The sequence below is a fragment of the Bos taurus genome, chromosome 8, assembly GCF_002263795.3.
Source record: "Bos taurus isolate L1 Dominette 01449 registration number 42190680 breed Hereford chromosome 8, ARS-UCD2.0, whole genome shotgun sequence".
NCBI classification, from domain to species: Eukaryota; Metazoa; Chordata; class Mammalia; order Artiodactyla; family Bovidae; genus Bos; species Bos taurus.
The window spans coordinates 42,013,405-42,034,721 of NC_037335.1; the positions used below are offsets into that span (position 1 = coordinate 42,013,405).

Consider the following 21,317-nt stretch of genomic DNA (forward strand, 5'->3'; position numbering starts at 1 on the left):
TGCTGTATCGCTGTATTCTTGATCTTAGTGTTTTTCTTCCACAGTTCAGTTCAGTTGCTCAGTTGTGTCTGACTCTTTGCGACCCCATGGACTGCAGCACACCAGGCCTCCCTGTCCATCACCAACTCCCAGAGTTAGTAAACTCATGTCCATTGAGTCGGTGATGCCATCCAACCATCTCATCCTCTGTTGTCCCCTTCTCCTGCCTTCAATCTTTCCCAGCATCAGGGTCTTTTCCAATGAGTCAGTTCTTTGCATTAGGTGGCCAAAGTATTGGAGTTTCAGCTGCAACGTCGGTCCTTCCAGTGAATATTCAGGACTGATTTCCTTTAGGATGGACTGGTTGGATCTCCTTGCAGTCCAAGGGACTCTCAAGAGTCTTCTCCAACACCACAGTTCAAAAGCATCAATTCTTCAGCACCCAGCTTGCTTTATAGTCCAACTCTCACATCCATACATGACTACTGGAAAAACCATAGCCTTGACTAGACAGACCTTTGCTGGCAAAGTAATGTCTCTGCTTTTTAATATGCTATCTAGGTTGGTCATAACTTTCCTTCCAAGGAGCAAGCATCTTTTAATTTCATGGCTGCAGTCACCATCTGCAGCGATTTTGGAGCCCCCAGAAATAAAGTCTTCCACTGTTTCCCCATCTATATGCCATGAAGTGATGGGACCCAGATGTCATGACCTTAGTTTTCTAAATGTTGAGCTTTAAGCCAACTTTTCCCACTCTTCTCTGTCACTTTCTTCAAGGGGCTCTTTAGTTCTTTGCTTTCTGCCATAAGGGTGGTGTCATCTGCATATCTGAGGTTATTGATATTTCTTCTGACAATCTTGATTCCAGCTTGTGCTTCATCCAGCCCAGCGTTTCTCATGATGTACTTTGCATATAAGTTAAATAAGCAGGGTGACAATATACAGCCTTGACGTACTCCTTTTCCTATTTGGAACCAGTCTGTTGTTCCATGTCCAGTTCTAACTGTTGCTTCCTGACCTGCATACAGATTTCTCAAGAGGCAGGTCAGGTGGTCCGGTATTCCCATCTCTTTAACAATTTTCCAGAGTTTGTGGTGATCCACACAGTCAAAGGCTTTGGAATAGTCAATAAAGCAGAAGTATTTGTTTTTCTTCCACACCTTCTCTTAATTTGGTATATACATTCAATGTCTTTCTCCTGGTTTTAATTCTCCCTGTGGTATCTCAGATTATAGAGTGAGATACTTGAGGGGTTCATCAGGTGCTGATCCTTTGAGAAAAGTGTTCTCCTTTGACTGCCTGTCTAGCTCTGTTGGTGGGCACTGTGGGTGGGCTTGGCTGGACCGTTATAATGAAGCAGCAAGAACTAGATGACTACAACCCAGTGTTCCACTTCTGAATTTCTGAATCAGCGATTGAGTCAAAAGGTGACTAATGAACAGTTAATCTGATGTTTTGCATTTATGGATTTCCATTTAAAAGGTGATGGCGCACAGACATTTTTTTCCTCCAGAAATCAAAGAGTTAACATAGAAATTAGATCTAGCTTCCTTTGTGGCTCAGACGGTAAAGTGTCTGCCTTCAATGCCGGAGACCCAGGTTCGATCCCTGGGTCGGGAAGATCCCCTGGAGAAGGAAATGGCAATCCACTCCAGCACTCTTGCCTGGAAAATCCCATGGACGGAGGAGCCTGATAGGCTACAGTCCATGGGGTCGCAAAGAGTCGGACACGACTGAGTGACTTCACTTCACTTCAGTTTTTACCAAGAAAGTTTACACTGATGGTCAAAACACCTGTTTTATTATATATTTAAATATTGATTAGTCTATTAATTTTTCAATTTATCAGTTTTCAGAAACAAATCCAAATAGTCTACATGCTTCAAGGAAATTTTAAAATGCATGTTTATTTCTTCAAAATTGTAATTACTGTGAAACTCTTTTTGTTGTTCCCGCTATTTTGTAGTTATATCTAGTAGTCACATTTGGACAAAATATCTAGGCTTCTCACTAATAGTACTTGAAGATTTTATATTTAATTACATGTGTTGTCTGTTACTTCCAAGACTTTCTTGGGGCCACATTTTGGACATTTTATGGAGCACTTTCCCTCCCAACCCCCACAAACCAAAAGCTGTTATTAAATTTACGCTGCTGCTTGGCCATTTTAGAGTCAAGAAAGTGTGGGAAGTGCATGCATGGAGGATGCAAGTTTTCGATTCTGCCAAAAGGAAAGAATGAGAACATGATAAATAAGGCAGAAGAATTGCTCTGACTGAAGATTTCAAAACTATACCTCCCTCTTCCTCTGATTTTGAACGTGGTTCCACGTACGTCTGACATGCAGAAGTTGGAGATGACTTTTTCTGCAGTGCCTAAAGGAGCAACAAAAGATGGATCAGGTGCCTTACCATCACTTTATTTCCAATATTTTAAAATCGGTGTGGTAAGCTAACGATGTCAATTGTTACTGATGTTAGAGGGGGCATTTTTACCTAGAGATTAAGTATAAAACCTTGGAATGGTAAAATCTTTTTAAAAAATTTTTATTTTATATTGGAGCTATAGTTGATTAACAGTGCCTTAGTTTCAGGTGTACAGTCAGCAATACGTGTATCTCTTTGTTTTCAAATTCTTTTCCCATTTAGGATTTTACAGACTATTGAGCAGAGTTCCCTGTGCTATAGAGTAGATCCTTGTTGGTTCTCTATTTTATATATAGCAGTGTGTATATGCTCTGATACTGTCTCCTCCATATCTACTGCCACTGTCCAGACTTCTGCCTCCTTCAAGTATCTCCCTATCCTGCAGAGAATGTTCTGCCTCTCCTTCCTCCCATATTCTCCCTTCCAATAAGATCACCAATTTTACTTTTTAAAAAAGGTATGATATTAAAATTTTTAAATTTTTATTTCAATATTGTTGATTTATAATGTTTGTTTCAGGTGTACAGAAAAGTGATTCAGTTATATATATGTATACGTATACATATTCTTTTTTAGATTTTTTTCCATTATAGGTTATTACAAGATATTGAGTATAGTTCTCTGTGCCATGCAGTTTATCTACTTTGTGCCTGTTTATTTTACATATAAATATGTATATATTTTAATCCCAAACTCCCAATGTATCCCTCTGCCCTACTTTTTCGTTTTGCTAACCATGAATTTGTTTCCAAGATCTGTGAGTCTGTTTCTGTGTTATAAATAAATTCATTTGTATCATTTTTTTTAGATTCTGTGTGTAAGCAATATCATACGATATTTGTCTCTTAACTTCACTTAGTATGATAATCTATAGGTCCATCCACGTTGCTGCAAATTGCATTACTTCATTTTTTTTATGGCCAAGTAATAGTATGCTGTATATATGCACCACATCTTCTCTAGCCATTCATCTGTTGATGCACATCTAGACCGCTTCCATGTCTTGGCTGTTGTGAATAGCGCTGCAATGAACACTGGGGGCATGCATCTTTTCAGATTATGGTTTTCTTCACCTATATGCCCCAGAATGGCATCGTTGGGTCATATGGTAGTTCTACTACTAGTTTTTTTTTTTAACTTTTTTTTTTTTTTTTTTCTGATGATGGCCATTCTGATTAGTGTGAGGTGATAGCTCATTGTAGTTTTGATTTGCATTCTCTAATAATTAGTGATGTTGAGCATCTTTTCATGTGCCTCTTAGCCAGCTGTATGGCATCTCTGGGGAAATGTCTATTTTGGTCTTCTGCTCATTTTTGGGTTGGGTTTTTTGATATTGAGCTGCAAAAGCTGTTTGTATATTTTGGACATTAACCCCTTGGTCACATCATTTGCAAATATTTTATCAATTCTGTGTATTTTCTTGTTTTTTTAATGATTTCCTTTGCTGTGCAAAATCTTACAAGCTTAGTTAAGTCCTGTTTATTTTTGTTTTTATTCCATTACTCTAGGAGACAGATCCAAAGGGATATTGCTACAACTTATGTCAGAGTGTTCTGCCTATGTTTTCCTCAAAGAGTTTCATAGTATCAGGCCTTACATTTAGGTTTTTAATCTGTTTTATTTTTGTGTATGGTGTTAAAGAGTGTTCTCATTTCTGGGAATTTTAAAGATTGTCTATTCCTGTCAAATCCTCTAAGAACCTTCTTCCAACTTTGGGTCCAGAGTTTTGCTTGATAATACCTCAGCCTGATGATTATAATAAGTTCTTACACACTTCCTATCCCATTACTTTTGACCTCAGAATACTCTCCTTTAAGCCAAGTTAAATTTTCTAGTTGCCATGGACAGGTAAGTTGCTTAATGTGCAGCAAAATATAGGAGATATTTGGGGGTCAGACAGACTGCAGTTCAAGTCTCACTTCTGCCATGTCTTAGATGTGCAACTGGTCATTACTCAACATCTATAACCTTTATTCATTTATTCAAGTCATCCAAAAAATCACTGACGTAAATGAAGCTTGTACATACAGAATGTGCCAGCACTAGCCTGGACATGGAGTGTACATTGTGAAACACAACTGATATATTTCCTGCTTTCCAAGAGCTTAGTTTCTGAAGATACATGAGAATGAGTTGCCAGTGACCATCCAGAGGCTAAGTTCTCTGATAGGGATAGCCCAGGCTTGGAAATGAGGCACATTGTGTAGGCAAAACTTTTAGGGAAATTACATCAAGAAGGAAATGGCAACCCACTCCAGTACTCTTGCCTGGAAAATTCCATGGATGGAGGAGCCTGGTGCAGGCTACAGTCCATGGGGTCACAAACAGTCGGACGTGACTGAGCAACTCCACTTTCACTTTCATATAAGAAGAATGACTGGGGGTAGTCAGATGTTCAGGAATAATCATGAGTACCTTGACACTCCTAGGTTGTTGGGTTATAACGCGAAACAGAAACAGTGAATATAACACACCAAGAGTGCATCTGACAGGTCGGTACTGAGTCAGAAAGCATATACAGACTAGGTACCATCGTAGACAATGGAGATGCAAAAATGAGTAGGATACTGTCTTTGCCCTCTTGGGTCTCAGCGGCCCGAGGTCCACCCCTAGCTGTGTAGGCGGCCTCTATTACTGCTCTCGTCCCCACTGTATTGTGCTTTCCTGCTCCCATGTCTTGAGACCACCAGTGTCGCGAAGTCAGGAATGCTTCCGTCATAGATACTGCGGTATCTTCAATGCTGAGCAGTGCCTCGTGGACCTTTATATTCATCTTACCCCCATAGCAGATGGGGCTGGGTCCCTGTTACATCATTTCTCCCTTACTTTTTCAGCTTACACCTGCCCAACTTTTAACTCCTCTCCCTGGAAGCTTTTATTTGCCTGAAGCTTTTCTCTGTCTGATTAGGTCCACTCAGTTTGCATATGAGTGCAGGAAAATTTAAGCACCACCCCAGCAGCTCTCAGTGGCATGGGATATATAGTTGGTATAGAAAACCTCAGCTTCCAGTGCCTGGGATGACTCTGAGGCATGTCTTCTACACTGGCTCCATGTTCTCCCTAGAGGATTTAGATCCAGTTACCCCAGAGCAATAACTCAATGGATAATTTACACTCCCTTCTTTATCTTTGGAGATGGAAATGGCAACCCACTCCAGTAATCTTGCCTGGAGAAGTCCTCAAACAGAGGAGCCTGGCAGGCTGCATGGGGTTGCAAAGAGTCAGGCATGACTGAGCAACTGTCACTCACTCACTTCTTATCTTTCTTTCTCCACTTCCTTACCAGTGATTCCAGGGATTTCCATAGCTCCCAAAGAAACTACTTACATTTGAATCTGCCCAGTCCGCATCTCTTCAAGAGAGAGAAGCTTCATCTAAATTATTTCATCTGATTGATGATTGTCATTTATAACTTTATTGTTACTTCTGTCTCAGGTATTCCTTTGGAAAAGGTGTATGGATTCATTACATATTCTAATGTATTATCTATAGATTATAAGATTAAGTCAAGCATCTATCTGTGGATACTTTTTAAGTTGATCTGTCTTTATACTTAGAAATGTCTCTTAATAGTAAACATCCCTGGTGACTCGGATGGTAAAGAATCTGTCTGCAATGCAGGAGACCTGTGTTCAATCACTGGGTTGGGGAGATCCCCTGGAGAAGGGAATGGCTACCGACTCCAGTGTTCTTGCCTGGATAATTCCATGGACAAAAGAACCCAGCATGCTACAGTCCATGGGGTCTCAAACAGTCACACACAACTGACCAACTATCACTCATTCCCTCAAGGTCTCTCCGGCTGCCAAGTCTCTCTCCTGTATTTAGGGAATTCTGCCTAAAAAGAGCCCATCTCGCATGATAGGAATGGAAAATGTCAGGTACTTTTGTGGCCACAAGTGGGCACATGACCTGGGCATTGACCATCAGATTTATCTATCTCTACTCTCTCTAAATTGGAAGCAAATGTCATAGAGAAGTAGGAAAGGCCTAGAGTTGATTCTGTTGAGAGATGGGAGCAGAGACAACAATTCAAATGGTACCTTCCAACACCCAGTGTTGGTGGTGGCACATGGCAGGACCCAAGACCTCCAGCACGCCTGCACCCACACAATGTCACTTGAAGATTTTTGAGCATTGCTCCTTCCCTTGCAGTTTCTGAGCCTGGCTCTCCAGTCCTCCCAGAGATCCTTTGATCTCTCCAGTATCTTCCATAAAAAAAATTCTTTCTTGCCAACATGTCAAGGTTGGTTTCTATAGCTTGTAACTAAGAATGGTGTCTGTCAGGATAGAGCCAGGAAAACAGTCTTCTGCATATTTCAGGCAGATGGGATTTAATGTAGATAATTGGTTAAAAGGGTGATAGAAAATCTGGCAAGAAATGGAGAAACAAAGGAAGCTGCAGGTCAGTAATAGCTGGAAGCTGCTATCTCCACCAGGGTTGGAGGGACAGGGGAGGAAGGGAGCCCATTGTCTGACAGGAGCTAGAACCACACAGGGATGCCTGGAGAGGGGACCAGTGGGATCCAGGATCTGGAAACTCATAGGAAGGAAGGGTGAGAGGGAGAGAAAGAAAGATCTGATCGTCTTTCTGTTTCTCTCCCTCCAACTTTATACCGTGAAAGTGAAAGTGAAGTCGCTCAGTCGTGTCCAACTCTTTGTGACCACATGGACTGTAGCCTATCAGGCTCCTCTGTCCATGGGATTTTCCAGGCAAGAGTGCTGGAGTGGATTGCCGTTTCCTTCTCCAGGGAATCTTACCGGCCCAGGAATCAAACCGGGGTCTCCTGCATTGCAGGCAGACACTTTACCATCTGAGCCACCAGGGAAGCCCAATTAACTGTAAGTAACTACCAGAAGCTAGAGGGCAAGGGAGCCTGTAGTACACAACAGAATAGAGGAAGAGCCAGAAATAGTTCTGAAAGCCAACAGGCAGTTGACATGCCCATGTCCTAGAAGTCCCAATACTTTAATTAAAAATTTTTTTTATTAAGAGTAACAAATTGCTTTGCCATGCTGTGTTAGTTTATGCTGTACAGAGAGGAGAATCATCTATATGGTGTATAGATATATCCTCTCCCTCTTGAATCTCCCTCCCACCCCCATCCCATAGCCATGGAGCACCAAGCTGACCTCGCTGTTCTATACAGCAGCTTCCCACTAGCTATCTATTTTGCACACGGTAATGTATATATATATATAGGAGAAGGCAATGGCACCCCACTCCAGTACTCTTGCCTGGAAAATCCCATGGACGGAGGAGCCTGGTGGGCTGCAGTCCATGGGGTCACCAAGAGTCGGACACGACTGAGCGACTCCGCTTTCACTTTTCACTTTCATGCATTAAAGAAGGAAATGGCAACCCACTCCAGTGTTCTTGCTTGGAGACTCCCAGGGACAGGGGAGCCAGGGGGCTGCCGTCTATGGGGTCGCACAGAGTCGGACACAACTGAAGCGACTTAGCAGTAGCAGCAGCAGCAGTGTATATATGTGTTAATCCTAATCTCCCAATTCGTCCTCCCTCCCCTTCCCCCAACACCCTTTGTCCAAATCTCCATTCTCTACATCTGTGTCTGTATTCCTGCCCTGGAGATAGGTTCACGTGTACCATTTTTCTAGATTCCACATGTATGCATTAATATACAATATTTGTTTTTCTCTGACTTCCCTCACCCTATATGAGAGATTCTGGGTTCATCCACATCTCTGCAAATGACCCACTTTCATTCCTTTTTTGGCTGAATGTGTGAAAAGAACAACCAAGCAGAGGGCTGGGATTTAATCTTGTGCTTTCCTAACTTTTCAAAAAATAGGGAAAGAAGAGAATTTCCCTTAAGCTGAAGCACCAGAGAGAAGGAAAATGAGGCAAGAGTAGGGCCCTGGATGTCACGGCTCTGAAGCAATCAACTCTGCCAGACTTCTGACTGGACTTCTACCAACTAGATCTGTGAATTATTCATCAAGTCTAGACAGGAGACTCAGAGCGCTTATCCAGGAGCTTTGGGTATCATAGCTTCTAAGCCAGGCTATTCCCTGGGTAACATGGGTTATTAAGTGAGGATAACAGTGCTTGCCAACTTTCACTGGGCAAGGTGAGGAGCAGCGAATAATGAGGATTTTTAAATACTAGGCAAAATAGAGAAATGAGTCGCAGCACGAATCTTAATTGATAACTTAGAGACAAGCGCATTCGCTCTCACAGTTAGAACTGATGGTGTTGTCCTAGATGAATTCTGTGAATAAATGGAATGTAATCTCTTTGTTACTGGCAGTGCATACGAGGAAACAAAGGTCTGGGTTTGGATTTGTGAGAAGGAACTTGGTATAGAGACAAAGCTTCTGAGCTCATGCCAACACAGAATGAGCACATTACAAATATTTGTTCCTTTCTTCTGTCCCCTTTTTTATCATAGCTCTAATCTAGAGGGCAAAAAAGGGAGAAAGTGGAAATACTTTCTAGAAAATGATTTTTTTAGAAACCCCAAACTCAATATTCCTGCTTATTATTGAAAAAAAAAACCCAAACTCAGTATTCCTGCTTATTGTTGAAAACACCAAAAATCCACAGGCATTGTAAATCAAAGACCGTTTACTTAGGATTTCAGACATTCTTTTTAAAAAAAAAATCATCTGCACTTACTTTGTTTCTTAAAAAATCCTCATTTACCATGGCTGCTGTAAAACGCCTATGGATTTCTATTTTGTGTGGGGTTTCATTCTCAGCGGGTGTCTGGTGTTTCTGTGACCCAAGCAAGGAGTGAGTCCCTGTGACTTTACCACACTCTTTCTTCTGGACACAGATGGAAATGTGATCACTTCAAGGCCCATTGCAAAGGAGCTGGGTCTCTGCCACAGGTCAGCAGCAGTCAGGAGGGTTGCCAAGAGACGGTACAAAACATAAGACCCCTACATCTCCCTCCGGGCTTCTGGAGCAGCCTTCTCCAGCTCAGCTGCTGGGATTTCAGTTCCTTCACTGAAATCCAAACACATCTGTCCCCAGGACAGGAAAGTGCTTATTAAATGACTTCCTCCATGCTGGCTAACCTTGTTTTTTATTCAGCCTTTGAAGACAGTGTGGGGCCTGAGTGAAAAGGGGGCCATTTCAGGAATGGAGGCAAACCCCAGGGATGGGTCACTGGAGTGGAAGCGTGCCAGCCAGCATTGATACCTGTGGGGCAGCCATTAGAGTACTCACCGCTTGGCTTGTCTTTGAAACATCAGCTGCAGCTCAGACAATATCAAATCTCCCTTACGCTTCACCCTTGCATGGGCAACCTGCACGCCTTCTCTCTCGTTCTTCTGATTGTTCATGGGCACAGTCCTTTTAATCTGTTTAATATCATAGCACAACAGAAATATTTATCACTTCATTTATGTGTCAGTTAGGTGTCTTCAAATATCGATTTTGTCATGACTTTCTGTTTTGGAAAGTATGATTTCAACCCAAAATGTAATCTTTTTTTTGTGAATATATAGGAAGGATGGTAGTGTCAAGCCAAGGTGGTGGAGGTCAAAAAGGTAAGTCTTCCCCATCAATTTTTAGAATTAGGTTGCCCTGCAGGGCCCTATTCCAGACAGGCCAAGAACCTTCCCGGGATGGGGAAGATCCATGTTCAGGGTCTCTGGGTTAGAATGCTCAGGGGGGCAGCTCTTCTCTTCCTCCCATTGTTTCCAGTGGTGCTAACCCCACACTGGACCCCTAACCCTGAGGCTTCTCGTGGAGGCTGGTGCTCTGGGACCCCAGCAGCAGCCATCGCTCCCCCTGAGTCTATCTCACCCACTCAGTCATTTACCATGGTACCCGAATGGCCATCGTTGCAATGTCCTATTCTTTCAGGGCTATTTTAAACATATTTCCTTATTCCTTTTAGTATTAAATTCCTCATTCCAAACAGAATGCTATGTCCATTCACTTCCTATTGTGGTAAAGAGTTATCTCACATCCTTTATCCTTCCTCTGCCCTTCCAGTTTATTACACTACAGTTTTCACTCTTCTGCAGTTTCTGACTTTGGAATAGTCACTATTGAGCCAAGACACCTACTATTATTATGTTTCCTTTCTTATTCACTTAGTATTTTGTCCTAGAGCTGATAAATTACTTATGTTTTAAAAACTACTTAGTTTTCTCTGTGTGTGTTTTACAGTTTCCCAGCCCTCACTCCAGTACTCTTGCCTGGAAAATTCCATGGACGGAGGAGACAGGTGGCTTCAGTCCGTGGGATTGCACAGAGTCAGACATGACTTCACTTTCACTTTCAGCCCCTCTATGAGCCCATAAGATTCAAGGTATGAATTTTTTATTGGACTGTAATTGCTTTATAATGCTGTTAGTCTATGCTGTACAATGAAGTGAATCAGCTATACGTATAATATAGCCCCTCCATCTTAGATCTCCCTCCCGCTCCCCATCACGCCTATCTAGGTCACCACAGAGCACTGAGCTGAGCTCCCTGTGCTGTATAGCAGGTTCCCATTAGCTGTCTATTTTACACACTGTAGCACATTTATGTCAATCCCTGTTTCCCAGTTCATCCCAACCCCATGTCCACACATCCATTCTCTACATGTGCATCTCTATTCCTGCCTTAAGTGCCTAAGCACACCAGGACAGTACCATTTTTCTAGATTCCACATCAATGCAGTAGTATACAGTATTTGTTTTTCTTTCTGATTTACTTCACTCTGTATAACAGGCTCCAGGTCCATCCATATCTCTACAAATTACCCAATTTTGTTCCTTTTAATGGCTGAGGAATATTCCATTGTATATATGTACCACCTCTTCCCCATCCACATGTGTTGATGGATATTTAGGTTGTTTCCATGTCTGAGATATTGTAAATAATGCTGCAATGAACATTGGAGTGCATATGTCTTTTTTTTTTAAATTTATTTTTTATTGAAGGATAATTGCTTAACAGAATTTTGTCATTTTCTGTCAAACCTCAACATAAATCAGCTGTAGGTATACTTATATCCCCTCCCTTTGGACCTCCTTACCATCTCCTTCCCCATCCCACCCCTCTAAGTTGATACAGAGCCCCTGTTTGAGTTTCCTGAGCCATACAGCAAATTCCTGTTGCTATCTATTTTACATATGGTAATGCAAGTCTCCATGTTACTCTTTCCATACATCTCACCCTCTCCTCCCCTCTCCCCATGTCCATAAGTCTATTCTCTATGTCTGTTTCTCCACTGCTGCCCTATAAATAAATCCTTCAGTACCATTTTTCTAGATTCTGTATATGTGCATTAGAATGTGATATTTCTCTTTCTCTTTCTAACTCACTTCACTCTGTATAATAAGTTCTAGGTTCATCCACCTCATCAGAACTGACTCAAATGCATTACTTTTTGTGGCTGAGAAATATTCCATTCTGTATATGTACCACAACTTCTTTATCCATTCATTTGTCGATGGACATCTAGGTTGCTATTGTCCTAGGACATCTATATAACATCTAGGACATGCTATTGTTCTAGGACATCTAGGTTCCATGTTCTAGCTATTGTAAATAGTGCTGCAATGAACAATGGGATACACGTGTCCTTTTCAATTTTGGTTTCCTCGGGGTATATGCCTAGGAGTGGGATTGCTGGGTCATATGATGGTTTCAGTTCTAGTTTTTTAAGGAATCTCCATACCGTCTTTCATAGTGACTGTATCAATTTACACTCCCACCAACAGTGCAAGAGCATTCCCTTTTCTCCACACCCTCTCCAGCATTTGTTTGTAGACTTTTTGATGAGGGCCATTCTGACCAGTGTGAGGTGATATCTCATTGTAGTTTTGATTTGCATTTCTCTAATAATGAGTGATGTTGAGCATCTTTTCATGTGCTTTTTAGCCATCTGTATGTCTTCTTCAGAGAGATGTCTGTTTAGGTCTTTTCCCCACTTTTTGATTGGGTTGTTTGTTTTTCTGGCATTGAGTTGTATGAGCTGTTTGTATATTTTGGAAATTAATCCTGTCAGTTGTTTAATTTGCTATTATTTTCTCCCATCCTGAGGGTTGTCTTTTCACCTTGCTTATAGTTTCCTTTGCTGTGCAAAAACTTTTAAGTTTAATCAGGTTCCACTTGTTTACTTTTGTTTTTATTTCTTATACTCTATGAGGTGGGTCATAGAGGATCTTGCTTTGATTTATGTCATCAAGTATTCTGCTTATGTTTTCCTCTAAGAGTTTTATAGTTTCTGGTCTTTCATTTAGGTCTTTAATCCATTTTGGGTTTATCTTTGTGTATGGTCCTAGGAAGTGTTCTAATTTCATTCTTTTACATGTAGCTGTCCAGTTGCCCCAGCACCATTTATTGAAGAGGCTGTCTTTGCCTCATTGTATATTCTTGCCTCCTTTGTCAAAAACAAGGTACTCATAGGTGCATGAGTTTATTTCTGGGCTTTCTATCTTGTTCCAGTGGCCTATATTTCTGTCTTTGTGCCAGTACCATACTGTCTTGATGACTGTAGCTTTGTAATATAACCTGAAGTCAGGAAGGTTGATTCCTCCAGCTCCATTCTTCTTTCTCAACACTGCTTTGGCTATTTGGGGTCTTTTGTGTTTCCATATGAATTGTGAAATTTTTTGTTCTAGCTCTGTGAAAAATGCCATTGGTAATTTAATAGAGATATACCTGTAGCCTACCAGGCTCCTCTGTCCATGGGATTTTCCAGGCAATAGTCCTGGAGTGGATTGCCATTTCCTTCTCCAGGGGATCTTCCCAACCCAAGAATCGAACCGGGGTCTCCCGCATTGTAGACACTTTACCATCTGAGCCACCAGGGAAGCTTCTAATTTAATAGAGATTGCATTGAATCTGTAGATTGAGTTTGGTAATATAGTCATTTTCACAATATTGATTCTTCCTATCCAGGAACATAGACTATCTCTCCATCTGTTTATGTCATCTTTGATTTCTTCAATCAGTGTCTTATAATTTTCTGTGTACAGTTCTTTTGTCTCCTTAGGTAAGTTTATTCCTTATTATTTCTTTTTGTTGCAGTGGTGAATGGGATTGATTCCTTAATTTCTCTTTTTTTCATTGTTAGTATATAGAAATGTAAATGATTTTTGTGTAATGATTTTGTATCCTGCAACTTTGCTAAATTCACTGATTAGCTGTAGTAATTTTCTGATACTAGCATATGTCTTTTTGAATTAGGGTCTTCTCAGGGTATGTGACCAGTGGGGGTCATACGGTAGCTCCATTTTTAGTTTTAAAAGAAACCCTCATGCTGTTCCCCATAGAGGCTGTATCAATTTACATCACCATCATCCGTGCAGGAGGGTTCCCTTTTCTCTATACCCTCTCTAGCATTCTTTGTTTGTAGATGTTTTTAATGATGGTCATTTTAACTGGGTGTGAGGGGATATTGAAAGGTTGTTGCTGAACCACAAAAGACACCAGGATTCTTGGCCTCCAGAGGAGAAGAATTCAATCTGGGGCCAGAGATGAGGCTTGATTGCTCAGAGCTTTTGTGTAATAAAGTTTTATTAAAGTATAAAAGAGATAGAGAAAGCTTCTGACATAGACATCGGAAGGGGGCAGAATGAGTGCCCCCCTGCTAATCTTTAGATGAATGTTACATAGCTACCAGCAATCTGCTAATTAAAGAAAAGAAATGTCTCAAAATTCAGAGAATGGCACCAGGCCCCTCACCCACAACGTGCATTTTGAGAATGTTGTGGCCATGCATTCCAGGAAAAAAACTCACTCAGAAGGACAATGCAGATAGTGGAGTGCAGTTTATTACACTGGCGGACCCAAGGCAGAGTCTCCTCTTAGCCAAGGACCCCAACAGGTTTTTGTGAAAACCTTTTATACCCTAAGTGTATGTGCTCAAACCCATCTCCCCAAATTCTCTGAAACTAGTCTGAACAAAGGAAAAGAGAAATACAATAAAAGTTAACCTATGATTCATATGCCTTAAACCCATGATTCATATGCCTTAAGCCTAGGTAGTTAACAGTGGACTATTATCAATAGGCCTGTGGTCATGGAGAAGGCAATGGCACCCCACTCCAGTACTCTTGCCTGGAGAATCCCATGGATGGAGGAGCCTGGAAGGCTGCAGTCCATGGGGTCGCTGAGGGTTGGACATCACTGAGCAACTTCACTTTCACTTTTCACTTTCATGCATTGGAGAAGGAAATGGCAACTCACTCCAGTGTTCTTGCCTGGAGAATCCCAGGGACGGGGGAGCCTGGTGGGCTGCCATCTATGGGGTCGCACAGGGTCAGACACAAGTGAAGTGACTTAGCAGCAGCTTAGCATACCCCAATAAGCATAGTAGAATTTATAATTCTATTTGGTTACACAGATAATTAGGGTATTCTTTTAGGTGACAGAGAGTCTAGGTAAAAGCCCTGGGGCTCTTCCATCCGGGGGGTCTAGTTTCCCAGTTGGTATGTCATTTCCATAGATAGTGGGCATATAGCTCAAAGTCCACAGTCTGGCCCAAGATGGAGTCCTGCTTTCAAGATGGAGCCTGTTCTGTCTGTTTCCTCCTTCATTCCCCCTCTTGATGCTCTTAACTCATAGTATGAGCATTATTCATAGGGATATATTGCACCCTGGCTCTCTGACTGCCAATTTGGGAGAACGACACCAACCTTTAGGTTACAAAGTTCATAATACTTTGTAAAATGCAGAGTCCACAAAGCAGAACTATCAAAGTAACTATAACAATGGTAAATATAGTTTTCTACCAATCACCCTTCACCCAAGATAGGACTGAAGTCCAAAAAGGAATGTTTTCATTTGATGTTGCTTTTACCTGGTTTTTCATGTCATCTAGAGCAGCTGATACATTGCCAGATAAATCAGGAATATATACACAACATTCAACCTTAATTATAGCAACAGGTCCCTCCTTGAGCAGCTGTGAGCATGTCCAAAGCCATTCTATTTTGAATTACTGCTTTTCTCATTTGTATTTGTTCTTCATTTAAGGCTTGGATGGCTTTAGCAGTTTCTAGGAGGGCCTGTTTTGTGAAATTAGTCAAGGCTTCTACTGCAATCATAATATCTGTTGTCCCTATAGAAGGTACGAATAAGGCAGCAATATACTCATACCACTGAAACACAGACTTTGTCCACCTAGCACGTAAATAAGGTAGATTTACCGGGGCTTGTTGTAGGTTAGGTTTTATGCTGCCATGGGCAAAAGCGAATCCCAGTGTGCATCGGCCTACCCAGCTGATTGGTAACCAAGGCCAAAGGTTAAGCCCACAAAGCCATTGTGTTCCATTGGGCGCCACCCAGCAGATTCCAGGGTTATATTTCCAATCAGAGCCTGGCCAATGGATGGACTGGTTGGGGTGGTATGTGACTTCGAATGTTTGTTTACATGGTTCAGGGGATAGATACCCCATATATTTTAGTTCTTTGGGGTCTAATGGACGGTCACCTACCCTTTGTTCTTTAGTTCCCAGCATATAGCAGTGGGAGTAATTAATTGACCCTTTTCTGGGGTCATCCAGAAATATTCATCCCAGACTTGGTAGAATTGTTCAACATACCTAGAGGCCTGTCCTCCCTTGCTGGTCAGGGAGCTTTTTCCCTTTTTGTTCTTTAAATATGAGGTACAGGCTTTTGTTACGTCTATGAAACTGGTGTTTACATCAAATGTAGCCCCATGACCCAAATCTAATGACTGTAGGTCTGGCTTACACCAAGAAAGCAAGGAGAGATTATGATTGACAAGAGGAAGGAAAGTCTCTTTTTGTTGTCCCAGAAAAGAGCAGGGTGGTTTAAAAATCTCCTTGGCAGAGCGGTGACACGGACCAAGGAAGCCCATCCATCACAGACAGAGGCATAGCCCCACATACCCAGCAGTTGGAGGTGTTGTGGAAGTCCACGTAGGAATGTGTCCATGAAATGAAAACATTGTCCTGAGTTGAAACAGAAGTTTAATTCAAAATCACGTTGATGAGGCCAAGCAGCAGGAATTGATTATGCGGCTTCATCCTGAAGAGGCTCGTCTGGGATCTTCTTTTCCTTCTTCTTAAGGATGATCTTAGTCTCTCGAGGGTCAGTAGGGTCCCTCTGCTCAGTCCACTCAGCATTTTCTGGGTCTGCGTGGTATGTTCTCTTCATGTGGTGGATCCAGAGAGTGACACCTGCAACTTTAACTGCCGTAGGCGTGGTTAGAACAACAGTGTATGGACCCTTCCAATGTGGGGCCAAGGAGTTGTGTTTCCAGCCCTTGACCCATACCTGATCCCTGGGCACAAATTCATGAATCTGTTCCCCAAGGAGGAATGACACCCTTTCTTGTACAAACTTAGTTACCTGATTTATTACCTTACCCAGTTGTTCCATCTGCTGTGAAATCTCATCTCCCCTTACCTGAGGCAAATTTGTTGACACCTATTTTATTATGGGAGGGGACCTCCCATACACCATTTCATATGGAGAATAGCCATGGGACCATGGGGTCATCCTGAGTCTGAGCAGTAGTTGTCAGATACAAGTCCACCCAGGAGCAGTCAGTCTCTATGATCCACTTGAAGAGTGTCTGTTTAAGTTGGTACCTTCCACATCCCAAAACTCTGGGGCCCATATGCTATGTGTAATTTCCACTTGATGTTTAAAGTTTTGCTTACTTATACTAAATCAGCTATGAAAGCTGGGCCATTGTCCAATCCAATGCTGATAGGAAATCCAAATCTGGAAACTATCTTCCTAAGCAGGCACTGGGTTACTCTGATGCTCTTTCAGTCCGGGTAGGAAAAGCTTGTACCCATCCCTAGAACATACATACCATGACCAGCAGGTAACGGTGGTGTCGATGAGGCTTCATTTCAGTGAAGTCCACTTCCAGGTGTTCAAAGGGCAGCGTGCCTTTTAGCTGAGTCCCCAGAAGTTTCTGTCTGTGTTGAGAGGCAGCACTGACCTGTGAGCAGGCAGTGCAGTTCTGAGATTCTGTCCTGCATAGGGAAGAGAGGCGGGGAACCAAAAATATTTTCAGATTAGCTCTTCCAGTTTCTCATGGCCTAGGTGGGTCGCTTGGTGTGTGTGACTTACCAGAGTGGGTGCCAGCTCCTCTGGTACCAATAATTTGCCACTTGGCAATTCCCACCATCACTTTTCAGTCTTGATGGCCCCTTCTGCTTTGGCTAGTCGGTTTTGGGCTTCAGTGTATTTTGGATAGTCCAGCGTTAGCTCAGGCAGCTCTGCCAATATGAGAGCTTTAACACGGGCTTCGCTTGTCACTCTCAAGCCCTCGGCTGCTTGTTTAATGGTCTTATCTGCCAGTCTGTTTCCCCAAGCCCGGGGGTATCCTTTTTTTGATGTCCTCGGCAGTGTATGATGGCAACCCTTTCTGGTTCCCAGGCAGCATCTAATAGGGTCTTAACTTCTTCCTTATTTTTAATATGTTCTTCACTAGCTGTCAAAAGGCCTCTCTCCTTATATAGACCCCTGTGTACATGTAGTGTGGCAAAAGCATACCTGAAGTCTGTGTAAATGTTTGTCTTCTTGCCTTTTGACAGCTGGAGGGCCTGAACTAGAGCATATAGTTGAGCCCATTGAGCAGACCAGTGTGATGGCAGAGAGCTAACCTCAACGATGGTTTCTTCCATGACTACTGCATATCCCAACAATCACTGTCCTTGTTTCACCAGGCTGGTGCCCTTGGTGTACAGGACCAAATCTGGGTCCAGGATTGGCTGGTCTCTCAAGTCAGGGCTGCGGGCATATTTCCTTGCAATCATGTGAGGGCCCACCTTCTTCCACAGGAAGGAGAGTGGCCAGATTCAGGGCCTGACAAGGCTCAATAGTAACATGGGGGTTCTCACATAACAGTCCCTGGTATTGAGTAATCTGGGATGTTGACAGCCATTTATGGGGGTCCCCTCGCAGAAGAGTGTTGACCTCATGCAGGACTTTTACCATCAAATCTTGGCCCAAAGTCAGCTTAGTTGCCTCCCAGACCAGTAAGCCAACTGCAGCAACTTCCCATAAGCATCCCAGCCACCCGGTGGCAACATTGTACTGCCATTTTGGGAGATAAGCCACAGGTCTGTCCCATGTCCCATAGCCACCTTGTCCATTTCAGTCACATAAAGAGTAAACGGCTTAGCAAGGTCTGGCAGGCCCAAGGCGGGTGCTGATGTAATTGTACTGGGTTTAAGTTCTATTACCAGTGGGACTTGTTTTGCAAGCCTTGGGGGGAGGGAGGGTTGTATTCCACCCAGACCTCAGGGAATTGTTGAGCTAACTCTCTCTCTCTCTCTCAACTGTTTAGCCCATCCAGTTTCCCTTCTGGGAGATCGTGCAACCTCCATTCATCCTGAGGGGTTACCGAGAGGAAGAATAAATAGGTGGTTGAGCCCACGCGAAGAGTGGGTCTTTCACGGGGGGAAGGGAGGAAGGTCACTTGTGCCCCCAATTTAGACAGCAAGTCTCTTCCCAACAAAGGTATTGGGCATTCAGGGATGTATAAAAATTAATGAGTAACTTGGTGTCCCCCCATCTGACATTTTTGGGGTAGGCTTGAGACACAGAGACTGCATTTATCACCATCTGAGACCCAGCAGCCTCTGGATCTATTGGCGTATAAAGTCTACAGGCCTCGCACAGTCTTTCGTAGAATTCAGAGGGTGATTTGCTTTCCCTTTGAATCACTTCGGAGGGTTTTGCCTTCCTTATAGGTTTTCGGGCCCCCCTCTCAAGACCTTGTAAAATAGCCACCCGATCTCTCTCCAGGTGGCCCCTCCCTTCCTCTGTGTTACAGTCCCAGTTGGGGCTCTTATCAGGGGTGGCTAGTTCTGCCCACGGCTGCAGGTTTGCAGTACCCTCAGGTGCCATTTCTCTTAACCATTTTCTGGCCTCAGTTAGGATCCTGTGTCTTTCCTCAGTGCTCAAAAGGGAGACTAGTAGTTGGATTACGTCATCCCAGGTAGTGTGGTGGGTTTGAAAAATAATTTCCATTAGCCTAATCATGGCTTGTGGCTCCTCCGAGTATGGTGGAGTGTGCCTCTGCCAGTTTAATATATCTGTAGAGGAAAATGGATGGTAATAAATAATAGGCTACAAGGGGCGGATGGTAGTGCCCACATGCTTCCTGAACTGGAGGCTGTTGTAGCTCTCTGAGGGGCATCTGTAGTGGGGTTCTTTCCCCCTGTTCCTTGGCAGAGCACAGCCTCTGTCTAATTCCTATGTTTTCTTCCCCCTTTCCATCAATACTCACCAGGAAAGGTGGATACAATCTATGAGGTCCAGCTGAGTTGGAATCCTGGGGGCGTTGACCAGAGGTCTCCATCGCTGGGATCAGAGCCTGCCGAAATGATGGCTCTACGATCTCTGAAAGAGCTGGTGGAGGAGCAGCGGCTGCTGCAGGGACTTCAACTGGCCCTGCACTGGGCATTAAGGTGGCCTCTGGTCCTGGTGGAGCACTGGGAGGCAGGCGCATCATTATCCAGTATAGGGGAGGAGTCAGGTCATCCCCGTCCAAATCTTGTAGAATTTCTTTTTTATTTATTCAGTCAATTTTTGTGCCATTGATATTTTTCGCTTTCCCTTCTGGATATAGAACCTCATCCAAGGAAGAGGGTCTTGAGCTAACCCTAGCCATGAGTCAATATATGGATATTGATCCGGGTGTCCTGGCTCTCCTGTGACTACTGTATAGACTGCTTCCACTATTTTTGAGTTCATGGTGTTCTCTGGTGGCCATCCTACTCCCATAGGGGGCCATTCGACCTTACAGAGTATGTGGAGGCGATTAGGCATCATCTTCACCCCATAGTCTCCTCCAAATCCCTTCTTTAAATTTTTAATCCTGCACTCCAATACAGTTGCCTTACATTCACTTCCCCCAGCTTGCTTATCTTCTCAGACCTTCTTCTACTTTTCCTTTTCATTCTATGAAGTTCTTAGTACCCTATGTTCTTGTGATATTTCCACTCAATGAAACACTTAAATTACCATTCTGCTTCCTTCCTAATTGGGGTGAGAAGAGCCTTACCTGCCAGATCCCAGAGGGAGAAGGGGGATTGCTGTGTCTTTACCTGCTGGTCAGCACGACTGAACCAGAACACCACATGGTCCAAGACTGTTTCTCCCTTAACTTTTTAAAGTCCATTCTGCCTTGGTGGGCTTGATCAGGTGTAGATGAAAACACAGATGGGTTAAATATCCCATGTCCCAGGCCATCTCCAGAAAAGCCAATTCATACTCCTTCTCCTTCTAGCCTGACAATTCTGAGGGGGTCAAGAATTTCACAGCAGATGGGATACCTCCTTGGGGAGGGCAGAATATGAGCACACAAAGACCAAGTTTCTTCTCCTAATAATCTCCTGGTGATTGCTTGGTAATAATTTTCTGCAAGATGGCGTGGACACCACCTCCTAAATAACATTCACGAATTTCCTTCCTAAGCCCTAACACGCTCATCAACCTGTGTACCAGGCCATCACCACCACCTGCCTATTCTAGGCTCCTGTGGGTCCATGCCTCTTCTAGTCCTTCCCAGGGCAGTGATCAGGCCCCCTCTTCCACCCTGCTGGGTGGGTTCCCCCTCACCTGAGTGCTCAGTTCCTCTGCTGCCATCCACTACTGCTAATGTTAAAGGTCCAGGCGCTGAGAAACAGAATCCTTCCAGAAAGGTGAGGCACCTTCCTCCTCTAGAAGATCCAAGCCTCAAGGCCTCTGAGTAGTCCCAAATGGGACTTGTCTCCTCAAACTGAATTTCCCAGCCAATGCACCAAATGTTGTAGCCATGCATTCCGGGAAACAAACTCACTCAGAAGGACAATGCAGATAGTGGAGTGCAGTTTATTACACCGGTGAACCCAAGGCAGAGTCTCCTCTTAGCCAAGGACCCTGACCAGTTTTTGTGAAAAACCGTATATACCCTAAGTATATGTGCTCAAATCCACCTCCCCAAATTCTCAGAAACTAGTCTG

At 43.2% G+C, this 21,317-nt stretch overlaps 1 long non-coding RNA gene across 11 annotated transcripts in view; it reads left to right on the plus strand.

Annotated features, from left to right (window-relative positions):
* LOC132345950 (uncharacterized) overlaps window positions 1–21,317 on the plus strand; it is a 287,030-nt gene that overhangs the window by 236,175 nt on the left and 29,538 nt on the right. For 10 of the 11 annotated variants that reach the window (XR_009495559.1, XR_009495557.1, XR_009495556.1 and 7 more), the window contains 3 exons: window positions 2,151–2,381; window positions 9,882–9,923; window positions 10,552–10,693. This is a non-coding gene — a long non-coding RNA (uncharacterized lncRNA). Of the gene's footprint in view, window positions 1–2,150; window positions 7,248–9,881; window positions 9,924–10,551; window positions 10,694–21,317 lie in introns of all 11 variants that reach the window. The other variant, XR_009495560.1, reaches the window with a different exon arrangement.